Genomic DNA, 7,667 nt, shown 5'->3' on the forward strand with positions numbered 1-7,667 from the left:
GAGAGAAGCCTTATGGCTGGTTGGGCTAGTAAAGGAGCTTAGCGTTAAGCACGGTGGAGTTCAGCTGCATTGTGACAGTTAGAGTATTATTTATCTAGCTAAGAACCATGTGTACCATGCGAGAACAAAGCACATTGATGTCAGGTATCACAAGATCAGATAATTGATTGCATCAGGTGTGATACTGTTGCAGAAGGTTCATACTGATAAAAATGCAGCTGATATGTTGACTAAGCCAGTTATTATCAACAAGTTCTTGCATTGCTTGGACTTTTTGAATGTTTGCAGTTGCTAGAGAAGTATGGTGGCCCAACCCACTTCAGTCTGTAAGAAACTCCATGTTGTATTTCTCTTAAGGAGCTAGATATTCTCCAAAATAGAGATTTGTTATAGTATGACTCATATACCATATAAGGGACAGATACTGGAACGAAACGGAGCTGAACAGAGCGAAAGAATCTGTCAAATCGGGGGAGTTTCATTATGTGGGTTGGGGTACGGTACATGGGTAATTTTGTAATTACATATTGTACTTCAGGGTTTACTCCATTGCTATATATATACTTGTTTGTAACCCTAGGGAGTATCTCGTATTCTGTGTTTTGTACTCTTTTCTAAAATAGAAAGAAAGTTACCGCTCTACTCCCCAGGATATAGGCATCTTCGCCGAACCTCGTTAAATCTCTCTGTGTTCTTCTGGATTTATGTCGATTCATATGTTTCTTCATCCTAATTTCTCAACATTTTTATTATTATTTTAACAACTAATTACATAAATAGGTGTCGTTGTCCCAAATGGACCCAAACAATAAAAAGAATGCAAAATTGGACTGTATATCTTTGCTGAGTGATGCGAAAACATTATAATTTTTATCGTCATATTCTTCATGATGAAGATTTCACGAGCGCTAAACATTCAAAATGTCATTATCTTACCATTTGGTAAATAGCTCCATGGATTAATTTTTAAGTTCTCTATTCCCTTTCGTAAAGGCTGTTTTTTTTAATCGGAGTAAAGCTAAGTGAAGGATTAAAATATAAATAATTTATTAATTTTTTTGAAGATAAATACTATATTATTGCAATGTGAGAAAAATTGGATAAATTAAAAAGCAATAAAATTCCAATAATTACATCGTAAAAGTTTAAATTTAATGGTAAGAATTTAAACTCTTTCAAATTAACAAGTTTAGAGGGCAGAGGGAACAAATTTGACCCAGCATTGATTCGGTTTTGGAAGTTGGTGAACTTTTCCGGGTTTAGAAATTAAAAGAGAAATACTTCTTCTCCTAAGAAAAAAGTTAGAATATTTTAGAAAATTTGTTGATATTTTGGAGAAGGGGACTTGGGACTTTTATGTGGGGAAGACTTGAGTGAGCAGGATATAGAATGTGCCTAGGGTGTTTGGAGTCACAGTGTAAGGTTTATAGTGTGGTGTGTAAGAGTGCATGCTCTTAGGTATTAGAGTGAGAAATCTGCTTTGTCTGGTGATGCAAGGAGAAGAAAAGGAGAGAAGAAAAGCAATTCGGGACATACCGGAGATAGTTCAAGAGTTCATGTATATTCGACCGGCTCCTGCTGCTCGGGAGAAAAATAATCCCAAGACGGACAGAATTCGACCCCCACTCATAAAGTTAACTGGCACAAAATTCACGAGAACGAATTCACCAGCATTCTTCAACCAAGTCGTGCGAACAATGAAAATTGCCCAGATTTTAAAGCAGTTGGTCGGGGCCTTCCGATCCACCCTTCGTCCATAGCTTCTTTCGAAATGCTTCTTTCAAAATGCCCCAACCGATCATTCCATTAGGCTTCGGTGCGTGGCTGCTCGACCCAAAAATCCGGTCGGATACCATCCGGGCTCCCAACGCCATCCAGTGTAATGTCATTCCAGGCTCCCAGCATTATAATTATGTGTTGACTAAAATGTCCCCACTATACCTATTTTTCTAGGGGTACAAAATTTAACTAGTCATCCCCTATTCCTATAAATAGTGACTCATTTCATGAATAAATGTTACATGATTTTACAATTCATTATCAAGCTCTCTGCTTCCTCTTTCACACCCACTTCCTTAAGCTTGTCTCCTGAGCAATTTTGGATTCAACACCCTAAAAGATGTGGTGAGCGTGGATTCATGCCATCGGCAGAGGATTGCAACGATCAAGAGAGAAGAGAGTCCTCAAAGAGAAGCAGTCAACGTAGAATGCACCCGAGAAGATATGGAGGAGCACATGCAACGAGAAATGCAAGAGTTATGGACCCATATAGCAGACCAGATGTCGAACTAGATTGCAGAGGTCTTGAAAGCCATTGCTGCCATAACAAAAATTTGGGCCCCATAGGGGCAGAACCTTCCTCAGGAGGCAGCACCGACACAAAATGGTAGAAGGTTGAGCAACAACCTTGAGATGGTCAAACTGGATTCGCATGTGGAGATATAGTGATTCAGAAGCATTAAGGAGCTGTGTTAGCATCAACAAAAGAATTTTTTCTCCCTCCATATCTCAAGAGCTGAACCCTGAGAGAGGTTCAAGCTCTCAGCATTGGAGGTATGTTGAGGTCAGTCAGATCCCAACGAACATATCACCTTGTTCGAATCAATGACGTGCTTGCAAAAAGTCTCAGACACATTTAATTGTTGCATGTTTTTCACTATCCTGAGGTCTTCGGGCATTGAAGCGGTGCAAATCTCTTCTGGCTGGAAGTATTAGTAGCATGTCAACCTTCTGAATTCTTTTCTTGTTGTAGTTCGCAAGCATGGGGGTACCGAAGAAGAGCGAGCAGAACTTGTAGTGGCTAAAATAGGGACTAAATGAGAGCTCTTGCTCCTACATCCTGCAATTACAAAGGGAGATATTAAATGTGAAGGACCTTCAGATTGACATGACACAAGCTACCTTGAAGTAGGGCATGAGATCTGAGAGGCTTTGTTACAACCTAAGCTTCCTATGATTTGGCCGAATTGTTGGAAATGACTAGTGTTGACCTCACTTTTGGTTGAGGTCTAGAAACTTCTTTAGTAGCCTAGGTCTATCCATAGGACTTTCCTATTGACTCCAACCAGAGCAGGAAGATTGCTAGTTCCAAAAGAGAGCCCTGCCAAGCTGCGGGTGAAAATTGAGGGAGGATCCTAGACCATCCATCCAACCAAAATTCAAAGAAAGTCGACCCACTCAAGAAAAAAGGAGGTCTGGTTGGTGCAATAATCAAAGAGATCAGACAAGTAATCATCGGCTGACTCAGCAATATGAGAGGTTGGCCCAACATTATTAATAATCCTTTAATGAGTTTTAGGGAACCCAAATCACTCCCTTGAGAGTTTCGATGATAGAGATTGGGAATGTCATCCAAGATAGGATATTCTTCAAGCAGAAGACATTGTTGAGGGTCTAAAATTTTCTTTAGGATACGAGGAAGTACTTCAAGTATCACCTAAACTATGACCAAGATACAGAGGAATGAAAGTAGGTGGTTTGAAATGTGATTAGGTGGTTTAGATAGCAGCCCTTTCCAGACATAGTTGTAAGCCCATTGCATTTTATTTGTTTTGTTTTCTCGTTTTTTAGAGTAAGGTTTTGAATGTTTGTTTCATTCAGTAAACTTCACCTTGGTTCTAGGATTTTGAGCTTATTCATTTAGCTATAACGTAAATTCTCAACTCCTAGGCCTTCTCTTGGTCATATATCATATGATATGAGCCCTAACTTTGTAATAAAACATTAGGATGAAACTTCAAATAAATCTCTTTCAAAATCATTTAAGTTAAACAATCAGATAGTTGAGATGTTACTGAGTTTCTCAGTATCTTTGACATCTCCTAATCTTCTTCCTTCGACTTTCGATAATAACTATTCCACTTTTGAACCTTTTTCATTTGAAATTCCTAATAATCAATCGTAGAAGCCCAAACTTAGAAATTTCTTAAAGACAAAATCACAACCTTAATTGAGATTTTTCTTAAGAAAATTCAGTTTTTATATGTAATTAACTATAAAGGCTTGCCCTTATAGAAAGTTTAAATACCCTAAATTAATATGAACCCTCTCTTGTCTTCATACTGGATAGAAGAAAGATTTTGTCGGTTTTAATCGTAGTCTTATGCAAACATCCAAAATTTATTAATTTAAGTAGTCAAAGTCATCTTAAAGTAATATTTCTATCTTTCAAAATTGTATATTATTTTCAATGACATGCTTGTTTTTTCAAATAATTAAAATTTTTAATCTGCAAGGAACTTAAAATTATGTGTCCAAAATTAAAACTAACAATTGACTATAGTGCCATTATGCGAGATGTGAGTTGTGTTATGGAGGGAAGGTGGATAAGCACAACTCTCATGATCGAAGACTTATCAGGAAGGCTCGGCGAGATCATTGTCCTTCTCAAAATATGTTTGGCACTACACTCGCATCTGCTCAGACTGGCTCATCTGAAATCTCTTTTACTGGTGCCTTTCCCTATCATGTAGTTGTTGCTCCTAGAGCCACAAACTCTTTATATTTTTAAACTCTGATCAATACCTCAATCTAGCTCGAGAGATGTTTACGCCTCTATGTCATGGTCTTGATCCCGATGGTATGTTCAATACTTCTTCGGATCTTAGAGGTAAGCTCATCTCTTATCGAGGGAGCACTCTTAAAATACACCTTATTTTGGATGGCCTCTACTATCTCAACCATTGATACACTCAATGGGGTTGTCTTGGATTTCTCATGATGGGGCAATAGGTGCTTATTATACTAAGTTGATCCCTGATCAGAACATTGCACATGATTCCCTCGATCATGGAGTCTGTCGGTTCCCTTATGATCCCTAGACAGTCGATTATCTTCATAATTCAAGCAAGAGGAGGGATGTGAATTATCCCTTACTCCCCATTTGTCATACTCAGGGGACCTCTTTTGCAATTAACAGGTAGAAGACTCTATTATGGCTGAAGTGGGAATTAATATGTACTCTTTGGCTGATTTATGGTTATTTTCCAGCTCCAACAACTCGATTAAGTTCTTTGATTGTTGTAGTTCTATGGCATATTAGAACATAACTTTCTTCATCCCTTGGGAAAGGGTGTCATATGCTACTGCAGATTCCAGATCTCTCACTTCCAACATTTACTTCTAGAACTAAGTAAAGAATAAGCAAAGGCTCTAATTATGTCCTTACCTAATCCGCAGGAAGGTCTGTAAAATTTTCAGAGTTCTCTAGGCACTTGCAAACTGCACAACAAATCTGCTTAAAGTTATCAAATGAGACGAACACTCCTACTGACAAACCTTTGAAGCATTTGAGGGTTGAATTCTCAACATGGTGAAGAAAAGGAGGAACTTTATTGCATCGGTGATGTTCAATAAGCATATAATTGACTCAAATGAGGCTATGTGTTTGGTTGGATCAGTTCGATCCTTCTAAAATTTTATAACAATGATTTTGAACCTCTCCGGGTGCTCAACCTCAGAGATCTTTGGAAAGAACGCATTCTCTGGTTGGTGGGGCGCTTCGGTCCACTTGAATCGATATTTATCCATCAATGTTGACCTAGCACAATCACAGTACTGGGAATTTCCTTCCCTTTCTAAGACTAGGGGTGCCCTTCGATTGTTGGGCACTGACACTTTCTCTCGGAGTTGATGTTGCTCGCCCTAGTTGATCCCTCTCGAATGACATCTAACATTTGATCCTTCAGCTCCTGGATCTGTTGATTTATGAATTCCCCTATTGCACAAAATATTACTAGTGTCTCTATTTTTTTTTTCTTCTTCTTGACATGATTGTGCTCACCGTATCTTTTAAGATTTTCAATCCTGATTTGTTCATGAATGATACCTAAAGAATATGAAGTTGCATGTTTGCTCATACTTTAATGGCGGCGTCAAATGATGTTTTTTGGTATTTTACAAGTATGGCCTAATGGCTCAACTATCCTCTAGCTCAGTCAACTAAACTCGGTTAGCATTTGATTGCCTTAAGATCAGCAAGACTGGCTTGATTGACTTGGCTTTATCGATTGGTTGTTCTAGTGAAACCGTTGACCATTAACCCCTGGATGATGAGCTGCTATCGACAAAACAAGTTTATACTATCGGACAGAGGGTGAATCGCCAAAACTGAATATATATCTCATTCTGTAATGAGGGGGTACTTTGGGATGCTTTTGGATTGTGTTATTAGAAATATTTGGCCATTGATGAGGAACTTCGAGGCATCCATGAGACTGCTGATGATACTGAATCAGGCGATAGGTCGATGCTTTGCTCGGCTCGACTAGCCTTAGTCCTTGGTTCAGTTGGTCTACACACGATTGAACTCTAGCCCTAGTTCGAGGGGTTGCATATGGTCAAATAAGTGGTTAATTTGTTCTTTTGTAAGTAGACCCTCCTTCGTTGTACTTCTTCTCCTTGATCGTTGGATGCTCGCGAGATTCATGTCGGCACATTCTCATGTACAATTTCTTAAAAATTAATATAAATATAATATTTTATTTTATTTATTTATCTATGTCTATTATTATTTTTATTGAGAATTGTATTGTTATTATTATTATTATTTTTCTATTTTATTTTTATATGTAGGTATTTAATGAAAAGGGAAAGGACATGGTGCATTGTGAAAAAAATTATATGTAGGTATTTAGTGAAAAGGGAAAGGACATGGTGCATTGTGAAAAAAAAAATTGGTCGAGGAACGGAACCATTTAATCCTAGTAATGCACTTTTGCCTGTGTGTCGAGGAACGGAACCATTTAATCCTAGTAATGCACCAGAGTACCTACTACTTTCGACACAACCGTGGTGCTTCCTCTAAGTGAGGCTCCACATCGTGTCCATTTGGATTCTTAAATTCGGACGACTAGGGGTGTAAATGTGCCGAGCACGAGCTCAGCTCGTGTTCTACTCATTAAAAGATTCCATTATTCGTGTTCGGCTCGTTTGTTTGTCGAGCTGAACACGAGCTGTTCGCTAACAAAGAACTATTTTACCAACACTAATCACGCAATCATACGATGTAAAGGGTTAGTATAAGTTTTAAATCATATTATTTTTTTTTTAATATTGTTTAATATATTTTTATTTTTTTAATTAATAATTTTAAAAATACTGTTTAGTATATTTTATTTTTTTAATTAATAATTTTAATTGATAATAAATTTGATATTCTTGTAGCCATTAATATTATTGATAAGTATAACTCATCGATTAGACGACTGGAGCCACCTGACTAACAATCCCTGCGCCAGGTCGGAGTTAGCGAAGCAAATTATTACAGTCCAGCTAATCAGGACAGAATGGTGCCATTCTTTTATCAGAGTTGGCGTGGGCCCATTTTGATTTGCAAGAGATTCTACTTTCAAAAATATCTCAAAAAGAATTATATTTTATGATCTTTTGATTAATGTAATAAAAAATTTTAAATAAAAGTAAATGCTGAGGTTTAATATATTATTAATACGATCATAAAATTAAAGTTGAAATGTGGTTTTATGTACATTTTTTTATGGTCAAGCAATATCTAAATTTTTTTATGTTTTTATTAAATAATGATTAGGGGTGGAAACGAGCAGAACACGAGCGAGCCTAGACCCAACTCGTGTTCGCCTCATTTATATTTCGAGTTTGAAAAGTGTGTTCGTGTTCGACTCGTTTGCTTAACGAGCCGAACACGAGCC

The sequence above is a fragment of the Phalaenopsis equestris genome, unplaced genomic scaffold (assembly GCF_001263595.1).
Source record: "Phalaenopsis equestris unplaced genomic scaffold, ASM126359v1 Scaffold000105, whole genome shotgun sequence".
NCBI classification, from domain to species: Eukaryota; Viridiplantae; Streptophyta; class Magnoliopsida; order Asparagales; family Orchidaceae; genus Phalaenopsis; species Phalaenopsis equestris.